Source organism: Aotus nancymaae, unplaced genomic scaffold (assembly GCF_030222135.1).
Source record: "Aotus nancymaae isolate 86718 unplaced genomic scaffold, 86718_ANA_hifiasm-v0.15.2.pri h1tg000019l, whole genome shotgun sequence".
Lineage (NCBI taxonomy): Eukaryota > Metazoa > Chordata > Mammalia > Primates > Aotidae > Aotus > Aotus nancymaae.
The window spans coordinates 5,126,376-5,145,726 of record NW_026988431.1 but is presented as its reverse complement, the minus strand read 5'-3'; the positions used below and the strand labels follow the sequence as shown (position 1 = coordinate 5,145,726).

The window sequence follows — 19,351 nt, the reverse complement described above, 5'->3', positions numbered from 1 at the left end:
CTTGGCATTAAAAAGAGATAAAGAATATGTGAGCTGCTTGTCATAGCTTTAATGATCTGGGGCTTTATTAAAACTGGGAAGATTTAGGTCAGTTTTTATACAGCATTTCTTTCCCAATTGTTGGAAGAGTCTCCATAGTGTTAAGAATGTGATGGAACTCCTTGGCTGAGTTAAATGAGTCTAGAGTTCTTGAGTTTCATAACTCAGCTCAGTAATTTCTTGTTAAACTGAGGGAAATTAGTTCATGACTCTGTTTATAAAGGATGGGGAGGGTAGAGACTGTTTCTTGTATATCTCCTGGACACTAAGTGCGTAGGCTCTCGATAAATGCTGAAGATTTATTGTTATAGCAACACATATGGGAATATTTGTTCCAGAATATCACAGCTATAGTGAGGAAATCATGCTGTTCTTTTTTTTTTTTTTTTTTTGTTTTCTTGAGATGGAGTCTCGCTCTGTGGCCAGGCCGGAATACAGTGGTATGATCTCGGCTCACTGCAACCTCCGCCTCCCGGGTTCAAGTGGTTCTCCTGCCTCAGCTTCTCGAGTAGCTGGGACTACAGGCACATGCCAACATGCCCAGCTAATTCTTTGTATTTTTAGTAGAGACAGGGTTTTACCATGTTAGACAGGATGGTCTGGATCTCCTGACCTTGTGATCCGCCTGCTTCATCCTCCCAAAGTGGTGGGATTACAGGCGTGAGCCACCACGGCCAGCCTCCTGCCGTTCTTTTAATAGCAAAACTGATAAAGTCCAGAACTTCACTCTATCTTCTTTTTCTTTTCAGTTTCCTTTTCTTAGTTTGCCTAGTATGAGTACTTGTGATTTGTGTAGCTAATTATTATTTAGGTCAACATGGGTAGAGTCTTACTACTTAACAGTTTACAAACTTTCTTACCTTGGAAGAATAATTTTTTAGTCACCTCTCCATATCTTGCTTATTAAAAATCTCACTGCCGTCTAGGTCATTTGCTTTTTTGGTCTTGTTTCTTGCATGATTCACTTCATTGGAGTTGGAACTATGTTTTTTCCAGCCGAAATTAATATCCCAAAACTTAGGTCTGCCATCCAGAGTTCAGTTTGTCTGAGCACACCATGTTAGATCCTGGATCATATTTGTCAATGACTTTTTATGCTAAGGTATTAAACGCAGATGTTCAATTGGCACCTTTCAACACTGTTTATTGGTTTTTCATTTTTCTTTCTTCAAATATGCTCAAGGCTTCATGCAGTAATACCAGGAAAGACTCCAGTTACTGAAAAATGTGCATGTTCCCAAAGTTCCTTATCTTATGGTGATTGGCAACTAGATTTGGGAGAAGCTGGCCAAGCAAAGGCCAGTTGTGGGATGGAGTACGGTGGCTGCCTGGTTGGCTGGCAGTCTCCCTGCAGCAGCTGGCATTGCTCCTCGACTCTAAATTGCCATTGAATTTGGTCTGTGTTCCAGGCTTCTGCACAACACTTCCTCTTCTTCCTTTGTTTAACAGAACACCCTGTTAAAAAGGATCTTCCTAATAGCACCCTCTACATGCTTTGTCACCAAAATGTTCTATACTCTCTTGCTCCTGTACTCCCTCCTTTATGACATAAAGTACCTGGATTTCCACAAGCTTTACCAGCCTGAGGGAGGGAAAGAGAAGATTCAAAGTAGGGTAAACATTTTAGTCTCAATATTTCTTTGATTTCTAGCTCCTGCTAGCTTTTGTAGATCATTTAGTTCGTTCAAAGTTATTCCACAGTATTCCTGAGACACATGTGTCTGTTAACCAACACTGTCGACTTTAAAGTGGTGACTGTCATTTTCCTCATGTCTTACCCTAGCAACTTTAGCAAATAGTATTTTCTAAGAAGCCATATTACAGAGCTCCCCATGCTAATATTTTGAAGTCTAGACCAATGGTGCTACACTTGCTAAGAGATTACAGAAGCTATGGGGACTCTCTAATTTCACCATTTGTAGTGCATACTTGCCCTCAAGAATGCCACTTCCATCACCACTCTCCCTGTTGAAGCTGTCTCCTGTTGATATGTGCCAAAGGTAAACAGGGTTGTTTACTGAAGCTGTTAATTAATTAGTTTGATGTTCACTGGGAACTTACTAAATTCCAGGCACAGTCATGCCTGGTTACATGTAAATAAGACCCAGCCCCAGCTGGCACTCTCACCCGTTACCATAGCTTTGTGAATGTATACTCTGAAAAGGGAGCTGCATTTAGAAGGCAATTATAGGACAGTGTGATAAGAGTTTTGATAAGGGGTAAGAACTGATGTGTTGGAAGCAAATCAGAAAGGCAGCAGCCATTCTTGATTTTGGGGTTTTCCCAGGGAGGTGGAGTGGGCTGAGGTCTCAAAACTAAAGCCCTTACTCAACCATTTAATTGGATTGTAGTTCAAGGTTCAATCTATATCAGTAGATTAAAAATCAGATTCTTTTTTCCCGAGTTCTTAACTATTTCTCTGGAGTTTGAGTGTTCAATTTATCTGCTTAGGGAAAATTGTTATCAATAATATACTTGGGACCTGGTCCTTCAATGAATGCATGTGGCTGTAGAAGGATGTGTTGGGATTATTCTGGAACTTTTCTTTGCTTCTAAAATTTAGTGTGAATCAATTGAAGAGCCTCTTAAAATGCAAATTGCTAGATCCTACTCCCAGAGATTTGTTAATTCCTGGGGTCAGATAATTTGCATTTTCAACCAGCATGCCTCGTTATTCTGGGTACTGCTCTTTGATTAACCACTGGTTGCTAAGAACACTAGTAGGAGTAAAATTAGGATATAAACAATTTCTTAGCTAGTTTGTCAGGTAATTTTATTTTTGTCTAAGCTGACACCGAAACCACATATTATGGCTAGTTTTGTTTTTTGTTTTTGTTTTCAAAAACATATCAAGGAAACACAACCAGATATTATGATTTGTGATATGAGATGGATTTTTTAATAGTCACATCCATGACAGACACCACACAATTCTGAACATTGTCATGTCCTTAAATTTGTAATTAATGCTGATCAGTTATTTTGTTGTTTAACTCCTGCCTTTTACATTTATCCTTAGCTATAGAAAGGACATGAAGTGTGTGAATGACAATAAATGCAGTTGCCATTATAAAGTTAATCATACTTGAGTCAATGCTGAAATGCAGTGTGACCTTTAGGAAAAAGTTACCTGTTGGCATGGAAGTATTGTGACCCTTCTTAGGAGAGACAGATGTGCATTTCATATTCAGTTATTAGTGCAATCAAATCCACAAGTGCCCATCTTTTGCACTTCCCATTTCAAGATTACTTGATAACTTGGATCATATGCTGCAGGCCACACATCTCACTTTTCTTTAAAATATGATTTGAATGTCACGCTTGTATCTTGACTTTGATTACCATAATTTTATTTTGATTTAAAAAAACCAAAACTTTGTTTTTCCTGAGAGTTAAGATAAAATTTATAGTTACAATTTCAGAAATTCATAATGTGGCTTTAAACAATGATGAGGTATGTTCTCAAAACATGATGCCTCAAAAATTAGTCTGATAGTGAATTCCAAAATCTTATGATTTAGAGAGAGAGTCTTTGCTAAAGCCAAGATTATTAGTCTGGAAAACCAGCTCACAGTCCCTTTCTAAGAGTTCAGGGAAGCTGGAATCCATAAAATATGCAATTAAGGGGCTATTTTGAATTATTAACATTTTGTAGTTAACTGAGGTTTAAGAACACATTTCTTTGGTATTTTAAAAAACAATATCCCTGGGATGCAAGGCTGGTTCAACATACACAAATCAATAAACGTAGTCCATCACATAAACAGAACCAGTGACAAAAGTCACATGATTGTCTCAATGGATGCAGAAAGGCTTTGATAAAATTCAATGCCCCTTCATGCTAAAAACTCTCAATAAACTAGGAATTGATGGAATGTATCTCAAAATATTAATAGCTGTTTATGACAGACCTACAGCCAATATCATACTGAATGGGCAAAAGCTGGAAGCATTCCCTTTGAAATCTGGCATAAGACAAGGATGCCCACTCTCACCACTCTTATTCAACATAGTATTGGAAGTTCTGGCCAGGGCAATCAGGCAAGAGAAAGAAATAAAGGATATTCAAATAGGAAGAGAAGAAGTCAAGTTGTCTCTGTTTGCAGATGATGATTGTATATTTCGAAAACCCAATAGTCTCAGCCCAAAATCTCCTTAAGCTGATAAGCCACTTCAGCAAAATCTCAGGATACAAAATCAATGTGCAAAAATCACAAGCATTCCTATATACCAATAATAGAAAGCCAAATCGTGAGTGAACTCTCATTTTCAACTGCTACAAAGAGAATAAAATACCCAGGAATACAACTTACAAGGCATGTGAAGGACCTCTTCAAGGAGAACTACAAACCACTGCTCAAGGAAATAAGAGAGGACACAAATGGAAAAGCATTCCATGCTCATGGATAGGAATAATCAATATCATGAAAATGACCATACTGTCAAAAGTAATTTATAGATTCAATGCTGTGCCCATCAAGCTACCATTGACTTTCTTCCCAGAATTAGACAAAACCACTTTAAACTTCTTATGGGACCAAAAAAGAGCCTGTATAGCCAAGACAATCCTAAGCAAAAGGAACAAAGCTGGAGTCATCACACTTCCTGACTTCACACTACACTACAAGGCTATGGTAACCAAAACAGCATGATACTGGTACCATAACAGATATATAGATCAATGGAACAGAATAGAGCCTCAAAAATAATGTCACATATCTACACCCATGTGATCTTTGAGAAACCTGACAAAAGCAATGGGGAAAGGATTCCCTATTTAATAAATGGTGTTGGGAAAACTGGCTAGCCATATGCAGAAAACTGAAACTGGATCCCTTCCTTACACTTTATACAAAAATTAACTCAAGATGGATTAAAGACTTAAACATAAGACCTAAAACTATAAACACTCTAGAAGAAAACCCAGGCAATATCATTCAGGATACAGGCATGGGCAAAGACTTCATGACTAAAATACCAAAAGCAATTGCAACAAAGCCAAAATTGACAAATGGGATCTATTAAACTAAAGAGCTTCTGCCCAGCAAAAGAAACTATCATTAGAGTGAATAGGCAACCTACAGAATGAAAGAAAATTTTTGCAATCTATCCATCTGACAAAGGGCTAATATCTAGAATCTATAGGGACCTTAAACAAATTTACAAGAAATAACTCCATCAAAAAGTTGGCAAAGGATATGAGCAGACACTTCTCAAAGACATTTATGTGGCCAAGAAACATATGAAAAGAAGCTCATCATCACTGGTCATTAGAGAAATGCAAATCAAAACCATATGCCAGTTAGAATGGCGATCATTAAAAAGTCAGGAAACAACAGAATCTGGAGAGGATGTGGAGAAATAGGAACACTGTTACACTGTTGGTGGGAGTGTAAATCAGTTAAACCATTGGGGAAGATAGTGTGGCAATTCCTCAAGGATCTAGAAACAGAAATATTATTTGACCCAGCAATCCCATTCCTGGGTATATACTCAAAGGATTATAAATCATTTTACTATAAAGACACATGCACACGCATGTTTATTGAAGCACTATATACAACAGGGAAGACTTGGAACCAACCCAAATGCCCATTACTAATAGACTGGATAAAGAAAATGTGGCACATATACTCCATGGAATACTATGTAGCCATAAAAAATGATGAGTTCATGTTCTTTGCAGGGACATGGATGAAGCTGGAAACCATCATTCTCAGCAAACTAACACAGGAACAGAAAACCAAATACTGCATGTTCTCGCTAGTAAGTGGGAGTTGAACAATGAGAACATATGGATACAGGGAGAGGAATATCACACACTGGGGCGTTTTGGGGTTGGGAAGCTAGGGGAGAAATAGCATTAGGAGAAATGCCTAATGTAGATGATAGGTTGATGGGTGCAGCAAACCACCATGGCATATGTATAACTATGTAACAAGCCTGCACATTCTGCACATGTATCTAAGAACTTATAGTATAATAATAAAAAATTGAAAGGAATCTAGTATTTCCATGGAAATTCACTATTGCCACTATATTAGTAATCATTTAAACACTCTAAAAGTGTAAAATCATTAAATTGTACAGATTTGGTGCTGGGTTAATGAGCATGAAGACCATTTAATTTAACCTTATTTCACAATGAGGTAAATGAATATCCAAGAAGGTACATGATCATTTAGCGGTAGAATCTGATAAATCTGAAGTTCATTCATATTGTGTCTCACTAATGAAATATGGTTAATTTATTGGTTTAACTTCTAGCTACTACCTTGTTAGTTCTTCCTTTATCTACGTTAAAAACCAAAATGCTTTCTCACACTTTGTTCTAGGGTCCAATCTCATTAACCTCAGTGGGGTAGGAGGGATTGGGAAGGCCTGAGAGTTAAACCCAGCCCTGCCTTCTCAGATGGGCAGATGCTAGAGGAAAGTCGAACTGAGCTGGCGGAACACAGCATTTATCCACCATGCCAACCTCTCTGTGGCAGAGTTTCAGGAAAGCTGTCAGAATCAGCAAAGGCCAGCACAGAATCACATAGGAATCCTGAAAGGCAGATGGAACACAGTGATGGTGAATACGGGAATTGGCAGTATGGTATTGCTCTATTGATCATTTTCCAAGCACACCAATCGCTTTCACATCTTCATGCCTCTGTCATTCTGTTCTTTTCTGCCTAAAGCACCCACAAGTTTCTGAGGAATCAAATTCCTATAATTTGACTCTTAATTTGAATGAGAGAGGAGAGTATATCATTAAACTCTGCAAGTAACAGAAAATGTGATTATGGTCATTTATACAAGGAGGATTTAGGCAAAAGTACCAGCCTGAAGCTTTGCTTCAGCTGCTCAACAAGATTAGGGGCAGCCTGTCTGCTCTGCTCTTGGCTTTTTCCTCGTGGTTACAGAATGATTGCTCTAGTTCCATGGAGCATATCAGCATTTAGAGAGGGAGAAGAGTGATGGGATGGTACATGCCTTCTCCTTTCCCTTTCACCAGGAAAACAGAGTTTTCTAGAACTCCCTCTAGAAGAATTACACTCATGTCTCATTGGCCAGAGCTGTGCCATGTTACCATTCCTAGAGAGATGAAACGCGGAGAAAGTCAGCTTTCTAGTTTCTGTGATGGAAGCAGACACAGAAAAATGGTGTCAAGAACGGTTTTAGGTGAGCTTGTCTACATGAGCTTGTGGCATTTTACAAGCCCACAAATGTGGTAGCCATGATGTAGTCAGGTCTTTCCTGAGATGAAGGATCTCTTTATAACAAAAATAACTGACTCTCAAATAACCTCGTTTATTAACTTGCACATTTGTATACCAGTTTTGTTTCAAGTGGGAACTTATGTGGCTTGTTTTCTGCTTGTTGAATTAATACTTTATAAGTACGTAGCTCTTTACCAAGTGCTTCATATCTATTACATTTGAGCCTCACAAGAATCCTGTGATATAAAAGTTATTATTCTGGCCAGCCACTGTAATCCCAGCACTTTGAGAGGCTGAGGTGGGTGGATCATGAGGTCAGAACATGGAGACCATCCTGGACAACATGATGAAAACTCGACTCTACTAAAATAAAATAAAATAAAATAAAATAAAATAAAATAATTAGCCAGGTGTGGTGGTGTGCGCCTGTAGTCCCAGCTACTTGGGAGGCTGAGGCAGGGGAATCAACTTGAACCCGGGAGGCAGAGGTTGCAGTGAGCCGAGATTGTGCCACTGCACTCCAGCCTGGTGACAAAGTGAGACTCCATCTCAAAAAAAAAATTATGATTCCAGTGTCATACAAGAAAAACTGAGAAAGATCTTCGGTGACTTGTACCACATCAAATAACCTATACAAACTGAGACTTGGCTGCCTGTATTTTGACCCTAGTATCCATATTACTGTACTTGCTGAGGAGAGTATGTTTTAAAAGAAATAAAAGAGAAAGATTAAGTTCAGACAGAATTTAAGATGTGTTCATTCTTGAAACTGTAGACACTGAGTAAATAATTTGTTTAGAGAAACATAAAGTGTATTCCTTGTATGACAGCAGGAATTTTTTTTTCCCCTCAGAGAACTTCAGCCAACAAGTCTTCAGGTGCTCCTTCCTACAGCAGATGGTCCAGTTCACAGCCACATCAGGTAATAGGCTCGTTTTAAGAAACTTGACATGCTTGTTTTCCTTGAAGCGTGCTTGAACTTAATTTTTTCTTTTTCTGTTTTCTTTTGCTGGGCAAGTATGGAAGCGTTTGGGCTCTTGTCTATTCTCACCTCAAATGTGTCCTCTCTTGACAAAGGGCTGTACAGTTTGTTCATCACTGGTTACTTTTATCTGCATCAAGTTTGAGGTCAGGGCTGTGTGAAGGTGATGGAGACAGGAAGGTAGGAGCTTGGAAGATGCTGAGGTTCCGTGTTCAAAACCCTCCACGGTGAATAGCATAGATAAAATTAATCCAGCAACTACTGGAAGTTAATTTTGCCTTGTTTTTCTTTAACAGAATATTTTCTCTTCTGTTCTTTTTATTTTAGAAAATTGTATAGGCACTCGTGTATTTGCATGAATCTGTGTTACATGGTGTCTCTCTCTATGAGTTTATGCACCAATATATTTAGGAAAGGTACTAATTTTACAAAGAATCACTTTTTTGCCTAATTATTCAGGCTGATTGACAACCTCTACTCAGGCCAATTAATACTGAATGTTATTTGCCTAAAGGGTAAGTTAAGCCAGCAGAGCAATGTTATATCTCTGTGTAAAGAAAACCAGATCTTTTCTGTTAGTGAGCATTTTTACAGGTGACACACTGTGACCACATGGGCTTCTGTGTGGTCAAGTCTTCTGCTTTTTGAAGCCACATGGTAAGAGAACACTAACTTTGGACTCTAAAAGCTGAGTGCAATATGCATTTGAAGTTATGAGACCAAGAATTTAAAAACTCATTTTTCCTTTGGTTAGAATTATCTCTAACCAAGTGACTTTTCAGGTCACTTCAGCTTTTGCAGTAATTGTAGGAAGGCACATTATAAATGGTTTATATTCACTCCCCACTCCTCTTATTTGATTACCTGTTCGTGGAAATTTAGCATGGGTGCTAACTTACTCCAATAGCAGCGTGATGTAAGAACTCTTTTTGTATGTTCTTTTAAATCATTTTTCTTTTTGTGATTACAAATTGACATTTGTCAATAAAACAGCAGTAAAGAAAATTAATGAGGAATATAAATTCTACCACTATGCAATATTTTATCCTAGTACCTATTTTGACATGAAATTGGTTGGTAAAAACAAGACGTTGACGTGATGGCTTTGCTTCCGTTGGCATCAGCTTTGTGTGGATGCGATAGGTTCTGCTAACTTAAAAGGATGTATTGCTTGATGACTGTGAACCAAGAAAGCAGGTGGCACAAAAGAGGGGCAGTGGCCCCCATAAACAGAAATTGCTTTAAATATCCACGTTTCATTTGCTTCCTACAGATTGGACATAACCTGAAAACGTGCAGTTGGGTATGAATTGGTGGAATTTCTGATTTCTATTGTCAGACTTTCTAGGGATTGAATTGAGCAAGTCACTACTCATATCTCTGCATCTGCTTTGAAAAAGTCCTAGGAGATGTTTTAATTTAATCTTTATGATCTAAGAAAAGCAAAATCCAGAGATTATACTGCGCAAGAATATATGAATTTGTTGTTTCTAGAATTCTATGTTCTTTTCCCAGAACTTACTTAATTTTACAAGTCAATAAGATCGTTTGGGAAACTTCCCAGTGAGATAATCTCATGTTATTATTTTGTGAATCTGTGCTGGTCCTGGAAAACTCTTCACATGATTCAATAAATGAGAAAAGTGAAGACACGGTGGTCCTTCATAAAATTACCTTTATTTTTATAAAAGTATAAACATATTGGATGGTATTTGTGTCATTTTAAATACACTAGGCAAATTAAAGTGTTGACTATTTCATATACATTTCTCAATGTTTTCTCTTTGAATACTTACAGGTCTGTCAAATTCAAGAGTGGAATGGGTACTAAAAGTGGGTTTCCTTTATACCTTCTCACATATTGGAAGAACTATAGTTATGTTGGGGGATTTTCAACCTTAGTTGTGCCTTTTTCATTGTGGGATGTAACTGGGTGGCGTTTCCAAATGGTACTCTGTCTGAAACTAATATTGGTGTCATCTCTTTGGTATTGGGGGTTCCCTTTTATTCTGAATGAAATGAGCGGTACAGTTCTTTATATTCCTTAAGTTTCCTTGGCAACTGCCTGTTGTGCTGGACTTTTGCTCCTTTGCTCACAGATGCATTCAATGGCCACTCCTTAACATCTACCTTTCCAGGCTCCCCTGCTAACTGACTGCCGAATAGGTTCTCCTAATAGGAGACCTTACTGGGAGTTAGGAAAGAGAAAGGAAGGAAAAACACAGGGTATTTATTTCCCTCTCTGTCTGCTTTTGGGTATTGTCTAGGGTCTTGGTAGACTAGCTCCTGTGAGACAACCCTGTTTTCTAGCCTCTAGAGCCAATCCCCTTTGTCCTCTCAGCCCTAAGGAAGGTAGCAGCTTCCCTCACCTGTTGACTTTTGAGCGCTTACAACACCCTTGTAAATGGTTCCCTGTATTAAATTCCTTCTCTTGGACTGCCTGTTATGGTCTCTGTTTCTCTGACAGCTTTTCAGCTGTTTTCTGACTGATACACCTACATGGCATATGCACTTCGTTCTTTTGCTCTTGTAACAATGGCATTTGTTTTAGAAATGTGTGAATATTTATGGGATCACAGCCTTGCAGCTGCCAAAAACTCTGAGATTTATTCTTCTGAGCTGGCCTGGTGGGTAGTAATCCATTTACACCCCTATTCCATGCAGAATAATTATTCTTCTTTGTTACTCATATTCTAATCCACCCTTTTTAAATTTGTGTTTATTAGAAGAAACGTTGTCTTTTGTGTTTGCAATAAATAAACTTATCGGCTTCAGTCTTTGAAAATTACCTACACAAATTCTCAGCCTAAGGTGGAAAGCGTAACTGCCCACTCAATCCCAGATTCCAGCTCCTATGTCCTCCTTTGACTTTTGGCACCTGCAGAACATTTTTTTTAATTGAGTAATGGATTTTTAAAAACATTTACTGCATTTTGTTACAGAAATTTTTAGGTGTACAATAAAGTAAGTAAAGTAAAATTGAGTAACGAGCTCTTGTGTATCCACCATCCATCTTGAGCAAACATTAATAAATATCCATTCTTATTTTTTTCTTTTATTAATATATCACAGTTGTACATATATTGGGGGTACATGTGATATTCTGATACATGTATACGATATATAATAATCAAATCAGGGTAATTAGGATATCCATCACCTCAAATATTTACTTTTTCTTTGTGTTTGGAACATTACAAGTCTCTCTTCTAGCTATTTTGAAATACACAATAAATTTTTGTTAACTATAATTTCCCTACTATACTATCAAATGCTAGAACTTATTCCTTCTATTGAAATTCACTTTTATACCCATTAACCAACTTCTCTTTAGCATTCCCCTCCCTTTTTTCCTTCTCAGCCTCTGGTAACCACCATCCTACTCTCTACCTTCATGAGAACCACTTTTTCAAATCCCACATATGAGTAAGAACATGTGGTATTGGTGTTTCATGCCTGGCTTATTTTACTTAACATACTGATCACCAATTTTATACATGTTGCTGAGTCATGGATTTATATTCACCAGAGTTCAAGTGAATCTTGTTCTATTTGTTTTTAGAATACTGTGTTTTTTTTTTTTTTAAATTGCATTTTAGGTTTTGGGGTACATGTGAAGAGCATACAAGATTGTTTCATAGGTACACACATGGCAGTGTGGTTTGCTGCCTTCCTCCCCTTCACCTATATCTAGCATTTCTCCCCATGCTATCTCTCCCCAACTCCCCACCCCCCGCTGTCCCTCCCCTATTTCCCCCCAACAGACCCCAGTGTGTAGTGCTCCCCTCCCTGTGTCCATGTGTTCTCACTAATATCTTTGCAAACACTCTATCATGTAATCTTCCCATATTCTCTATGATAAATATGGACTATTTTATGGATGAGAGAACTGACTTAATTAACTTATCCAATGATGCAGAGTTAGTTCTGTCAGATTAAAGTGCCCTAGTCTCTTAATTCGTAGGCAATATTACCTCTCTAAAGATTTTAGAGTAATTTAAGACCATTGAAAACCATTTTAACCAGTAGTTATGTTTTGAGCTAATCAGAACACAACCTTTTTATACTTCAAATACTATTTTTACCTTGAAATTATTTTTGCATGATTAATTTTCTTTGTTGAAATAATAGTTTATATTTACTTGCACATGATCTATTTACAGAGATAACTTTCAAAACATAAGACTTTACCATACTTATTAATAAATTTTGTTTTAAAATGTACATTTTGGTGCTTTGTTTGAAATGATTTGAAAACATATTTGTAAGAAAATATTATTTTCCCCCTTGTTTTGCCTTTTGTCAAAAATGCATCTTAAGTTTTATATGCTTACAAATTTCTGTGCCAAATAATCATTAAGCATTTTACTTTGAATAAATCAAACCAACAAGTGAGACTGGTAACTGGCTGAAAAATAAAGTGATAAATTGAAATTATGATAAGTTTTCTATACATATTGATACCTCTCTGTAGAAATGTTTCTGACTTCCTATCCTATCTTCCCTCCCACATTCAGAAAATTTTTTAAGAATATTAAATAGTTTATCATTCTATACTTTAGAACTAAAATTCTTTTTCTTTAGATAATTGGCATCAATCTAAGCATTGTGTTCTTAGAACCCTCAGTGTAAAGTTTTGGTTAGTAATGATCAGTCTATTGATTGATGACTCTTTAGTTCTTTAGAAAACTTTTATTTAGAATAGTCTTTGGTAGGTGAGAACCTTAAAATTTATCGTATTAAAATGGAAAACCAGTGATTTTTCTTAAAAAAGACTATAATGTGTTAAAGAGTAGCAGTTGACTCAGGAGAACTCAACGAGATATTCCAGTGTCATTATTTTCTAGTAGCAGATAGAACTGACAGAATTCAAGGCTGATAGCAGAAGTTTTAGGCATCTAAAAGGATTAGCGTTCCACCGATTCCACAGAAATACAAATCAGAGATTACTACAATCAACTTTATGCACATAAACCAGTAAACCTGGAAGAAATGGATACATTCCTGGACACTTGCACCCTCCCCAGCCTAAACCAGGAAGAAGTTGAAACCCCGAATGGACCAATAAAAAGGGTTGAAATTGAGGCAGCAATTAATAGCCTACCAACCAAAAAAGCCCAGGTCCAGATGGGTTCACAGTCGAATTCTACCAGACATACAAAAAGGAGGTGGTACCACTCCTTCTGAAACTATTCCAAACAATCCAAAAAGAGGGAATCCTTCCCAAATCATTTTATGAGACCAACATCATCCTGATACCAAAGCCTGGCAGAGACTTAACAAGAAAAGAAAACTTCAGGCCAATATCCATGATGAACTTAGATGCAAAAATCTTCAATAAAATACTGGCAAACTGATTGCAACAGCACATCAAAACGCTTATCCATCACGATCAAGTAGGCTTCATCCCAGAGATGCAAGGCTGGTTCAACATATGCAAGTCTATAAACGTAATTCACCACATAAACAGAACCAAAGACAAAAACCACATGATTATCTCAATAATGCAGAGAAGGACTTTGACAAAATGCAACAGCCGGTTATGCTAAAAACTCTCAATAAACTAGGTATCCATGGTACGTATCTCAAAATAACAAAAGCTGTTTACGACAAACCCACAGCCAATATCATACTGAATGGGCTAAAACTGGAAGCATTCCCTTTAAAATCTGGCACTAGACAAGGATGCCCTGTTTCACCACTCTTATTCAATATAGTATTGAGAGTTCTAGCCAGAGCAATCAGGCAAGAAAAATAAATAAAAGGTAGTCAATTAGGAAGGGAGGAAGTCAAATTGTCTCTGTTTGCAGACGACATGATTGTATATTTACAAGACCCCATTATCTCAGCCCAAAATCTCCTGAAACTGATAAGCAACCTCAGCAAAGTCTCAGGATACAAAATCAATGTGCAGAAATCACAAGCATTCCTATACACCAATAACAGACTTAAAGAGAGCCAAATCAAGAATGAACTGCCATTCACAATTGCTACAAAGAGAATAAAATACCTAGGAATACAACTAACAAAGGATGTAAAGGACCTCTTCAAGGAGAACTACAAACCACTGCTTAAGAAAATAAGAGAGGACACAAAGAGATGGAAAAACATTCCATGTTCATGGTTACAAAGACTCAATATTGTGAAAATGGCCACACTGCCCAAAGTAATTTATAGATTCAACGCTATCTCCATCAAGCAACCTATGACCCTCTTCACAGAACTGGAAAAAAACCACCTTAAACTTCATATGGAACCAAAAGAGAGCCCACATAGACAAGTCAATTCTAAGCAAAAAGAACAAAGCTGGAGGCATCACGCTACCTGACTTCAAACTATACTACAAGGCTACAGTAATCAAAACAGCATGGTACTGGTACCAAAACAGAGATAGAGACCAATGGAACAGAACAGAGGCCTCAGAGGCAACACCACACATCAACAACCATCTGATCTTTGACAAACATGACAGAAACAAGCAATGGGAAAGGATTCCCTGTTTAATAAATGGTGTTGGGAAAACTGGCTAGCCATGTGCAGAAAGCAGTAATTGGACCCCTTCCTGACACTTTACACTAAAATTAGCTCCAGATGGATTAAAGACTTAAACATAAGCACTAACATGATAAAAACCCTAGAAGAAAACCTAGGCAAAACCATTCAGGACATAGGCATAGGCAAGGACTTCTTGACTAAAACACCAAAGGCATTGGCAACAAAAGCCAAAATAGACAAATGGGATCTAATTAAATTCCAGGGCTTCTGCACAGCAAAATAAACAATCGTTAGAGTGAACCGGTAACCAACAGAATGGGAAAAAATTTTTGCAATCTACCCATCTGATAAAGGGCTAATATCCAGAATCTACAAAGAATTAAAACAGATTTACAAGAAAAACAAATCCATTCAATAGTAGGCAATGGATATGAACAGATGCTTTTCAAAAGAAGACATATATGAGGGCAACAAACATGTAAAAATGCTTATCATCACCAGTCATTAGAGAAATGCAAATCAAAACCACATCAAGATACCACCTCATGCCAGTTAGAATGGCAATCATTAAAAAATCTGGAGACAACAGATGCTGGAGAGGATGTGGAGAAATAGGAACACTTTTACACTGTTGGGGAGTGTAAATTAGTTCAACCATTGTGGAAGACAGTGTGGCACTTCCTCAAGGACCTAGAAATAGAAATTCCATTTGACCCACCAATCCCATTACTGAGTATATACCCAAAGGATTATAAATAGTTTTATTATAAAGACACATGCACACATATGTTCATAGTGGCACTGTTTACAATAGCAAATACCTGGAGCCATCCCAAATGCCCATGGATGATAGACTGGACAGGAAAAATGTGGCACATATACACCATGGAATACTACGCAGCCATAAAAAAAGATGAGTTCGTGTCCTTTGTAGGGACATGGATGAATCTGGAAGCCGTCATTCTCAGCAAACTGAAACAAGAACAGAAAATCAAACACCATATGTTCTCACTCACAGGCGGGTGTTGAACAATGAGAACACATGGACACAGGGAGGGGAGCATCACACACTGGGGTCTGTTGGGGGGGACTAGGGGAGGGATAGCGGCAGGTAGGGAGTTGGGGAGGGATGACATGGGGAGAAATGCCAGATATAAGTGTTGGGTATGGAGACAGCAAACCACATTGCCATGTATGTACCTGTGCAACAATCCTACATGTTCTTCACATGTACCCCAGAACCTAACGTGTAATAATATATATATATATTTAAAAAATTCTTGCTTAATTAAAGCCATAAGTATAATAGAAACAAAAATATTTCATTTATTCAATAAGGCATAGGTATGAGTGTGTATATCACTTAATGATAAAATTTGCCATTAAAATCAGGAACTTGTGGTTGTGTGTTGTCTCTAAAAAAAAAAAATATATATATATATAAAATAAAATAAAAAATTAAAAATAATAATAAAAGGATTAGTGTTACACTAGGGAAAAAGAAAGGATTCTATTGCTTTTACTGTTTTTGTATGGTAAGAGAAAGGAGAATGTGGCCTGCTGATAAAAGGCTACAGGAAATATTTTTCCTGAATTTTCATATATATTGTTTTTTTTACCTGTGTATCTAGTATTCAGCATGGAGTAGAAGCTCATGAAGTTATTTGATAAATGAATGAATGAGTGAAATAACAGCAGACATAGAATGTAGATAGGGGAACCTCAAATCCATGGTTATTTTTTCTTTCCTCATATCATTAGTTTCCATTTACTCTATAACCAAGGCTCACATGAAAGCTGATAAATATGAATTGATTGAGGTGAAATTACTATCATCACTTCAAGCATTGCTGTGGGAAAAGTAGAGGCTGCCAGAGACCAGCATTTATACTCTGAATCATTGGTCAATCCTGATGTTGTGCATTTATGATATCCATGTTATGCATTTGAGATTCATGTGGTGGCCATGAGATTTCAGTGATGAAACATTCATGTTGTGGTTATGTGTATGGTTGCTTGGTGTTTTGGCAAAGAGATTAGTGTGAACTCCCAGTTTATTCTGGTTCAGGATTCTGAGCAAAATTAACCACTTTCATCTGTGTGTGAGTTTGTTGTTCTGTATGTTTGCAATTTAAGTAGATAGAAAAAAATTTGTTTATATCTCGTCTGTACCTATATCTTTATAATGCCCACCAGTCAAAGACCATCAGGAACATACATGCATTTAACCAAGTTTAGGATTATTACTTCCTGCTGTGGTCTGAATGTGCCCCTCATAACCTCTATGTGGAAACTTAATGTGATAGTATTAGATGGGGCCTTTGGGAGGTAAGTAAGTCATGAGGGCAGAGCCCTCTTGGGTGAGATTAGCACCACTATAGAAGGGCTTGAGGGCATGGTTTGTCCCCTTCCATTCCTCCTATTATATGACTACTGGTGTTCATCCCCTCTGGAGTACACACCAAGGCACCATCTTGAAAGTAGAGACTGGACTCTCAGCAGACATTGGACCTACTAGGCCTTAACGATTGTGGTCTTCCAAACTTCCAAAACTGTGAGAAAATAAATTTCTGCTCTTTATAAATTACCAACTCTCAGATATTTTGTTATAATGGCATGGATGAATTTGGACAGAAACTGGTAGCAGGAAGTGGGGTGTATCAAACACCTGAAAGGTGAAATTACTAGGAACCTACTAGGTATCCAGAAAAATTAAAAATTAAAAAAAATTGTCATTTTATTATTCTGGTCAGATTCTCAAATACATGAATGCAAGTATCAGGTAGGACAGTGTGGGGCTTCCCTTTTTATATATAATTATGTAAATCATGTGTATGTGCATAAAATACACATGATTTAACATGTGAATTTTAACAAACACCTGAAAGGACACTTGTTTTATTGGCTGCTGTTGTTGGAGTAAAGGAGACAGCATACCACAGAAATCATGGGCATCAGAATAGGAGGGTACTGTTGGGAGGCGCTTGTGATGGGATTGGGGTCTCAATTAGGTGATTTTGGTGAGATTTGAGGAAGCAGTTTTTTCCTGGATTGAGTGCTATTAGGAAGTGGGAATAATACTGTGATTATTATTCTTTTCTTTCTGAAAACATTTCAATAGTTTCTGGGGTATAAGTGGTTCTTGGTTATGTGGATGACTTGGAAGAGGGGTGAAGTTGGATAATTTTGCACACTCATCACGTGATTAGTGTACCTTGTACCCAATATATAGTTTTTAATCCCTCATCCCCTCCCGTCCTCTCTTTGAGTCTCCAATTGTCCTTTATACAACTCTATATGCCTTTGCGTACCCATACCTTATCTCAAACTTGTATGATTATCTTCCTGATTTTATCCAGAAGGAAAGAGCAATGGAGCAAGGGTAAAGATGGGAGTGGTAAAGAAGCAACAGTCACTAGTGTTACCTGGATGAGGGTAATGGTTGATCACTCTTGTGATTTGGACAGTGACCTTTTTTTCTATCTGCTTAAACATAATGAGAAAGTCTCATTTTCATTTTGTTTAGTTACAAGTATGAAGTCACCTCATCAAATCTGATGTTGATGTTCTGTGAACTACTTTTGTTAAGGAGCTGGCTCCAAGCCCTCTACTTTAGACAGCTATTTTATGCACATACACATGATTTACATAATTATATATAAAAAGGGAAGCCCCACACTGTCCTACCTGATACTTGCATTCATGTATTTGAGAATCTGACCAGAATAATAAAATGACAATTTTTTTTAATTTTTAATTTTTCTGGATACCTAGTAGGTTCCTATATTTATGGGGTACATGAGATATTTTGATACAGGTATACAATACCTGATAATCACATCAGGGTAAATGAGGTGTCCATTACTTTCAGCATTTATTCTTTCTTTGTGTTATAAACAAAGAAACAATCCAATCATGATCTTTTCAGTATTTTTAAATGTATAATAAATTATTTTTAACTGCAGCCACCCTGTTGTGCTCTCAAATACTAAATCTTATTTTTTCTAACTACATTTTTGTATCCATTAACCACCCTCAATTCACCTCACCCACACTGGCCTTCCCAGCTTCATGTAATCATCATTCTCTATATCCATGAGTTCAATTGTTTTCATTTTTTGTAGCTCCCACAACTAACTGACAATATACAGAGTTTTTCTTTCTATGCCTGGCTTGTTTCACTTAACACAATGACCCCCAGTTGCATCCATGTTGTTGCAAATGACTGGATCTCGTTCCTGTTTATGGCTGAATAGACCTCCATTGTGTAATATGCCACACTTTCTTTATCCATTCATCTGTTGATGGACACTTAGGTTGCTTCCAGTTTTTGGCTATTGTATATAGTGCTGCAATAAATACGGGAATGCAAATATCTCTTCAATATACTATTTTCTTTCCTTTGGGTGTATACCTAGCAGTGAATTTCCTGGATCATGTGGTAGTTCTGTTTTTAGTTTTTTGAGGAGCCTCCAAACTCTTCTCCATAGTGGTTGTACTAATTTACATTTCCACCAACAGTATATGAGGTGTCCTTTTCTCCACATCCTCACCAGCATTTTTTATCGTCTGTTTTTGGATAAAAGCCATTTTAACTAGAGTAAGACTAATCTTACTGTCTTTTTGATTT

At 37.3% G+C, this 19,351-nt stretch overlaps 1 protein-coding gene across 4 annotated transcripts in view; it reads left to right on the top strand.

Annotated features, from left to right (window-relative positions):
* Positions 1 to 8,111: 8,111 nt before the first annotated feature.
* RBMS3 (RNA binding motif single stranded interacting protein 3) overlaps positions 8,112 to 19,351 on the top strand; it is a 1,161,208-nt gene continuing 1,149,968 nt past the window's right edge. For all 4 annotated transcript variants that reach the window (XM_064378594.1, XM_064378591.1, XM_064378595.1 and 1 more), the window contains exon 1: positions 8,112 to 8,166. The gene's annotated coding sequence lies outside the window, so the exon portion shown is untranslated. The remainder of the gene's footprint in view (positions 8,167 to 19,351) is intronic.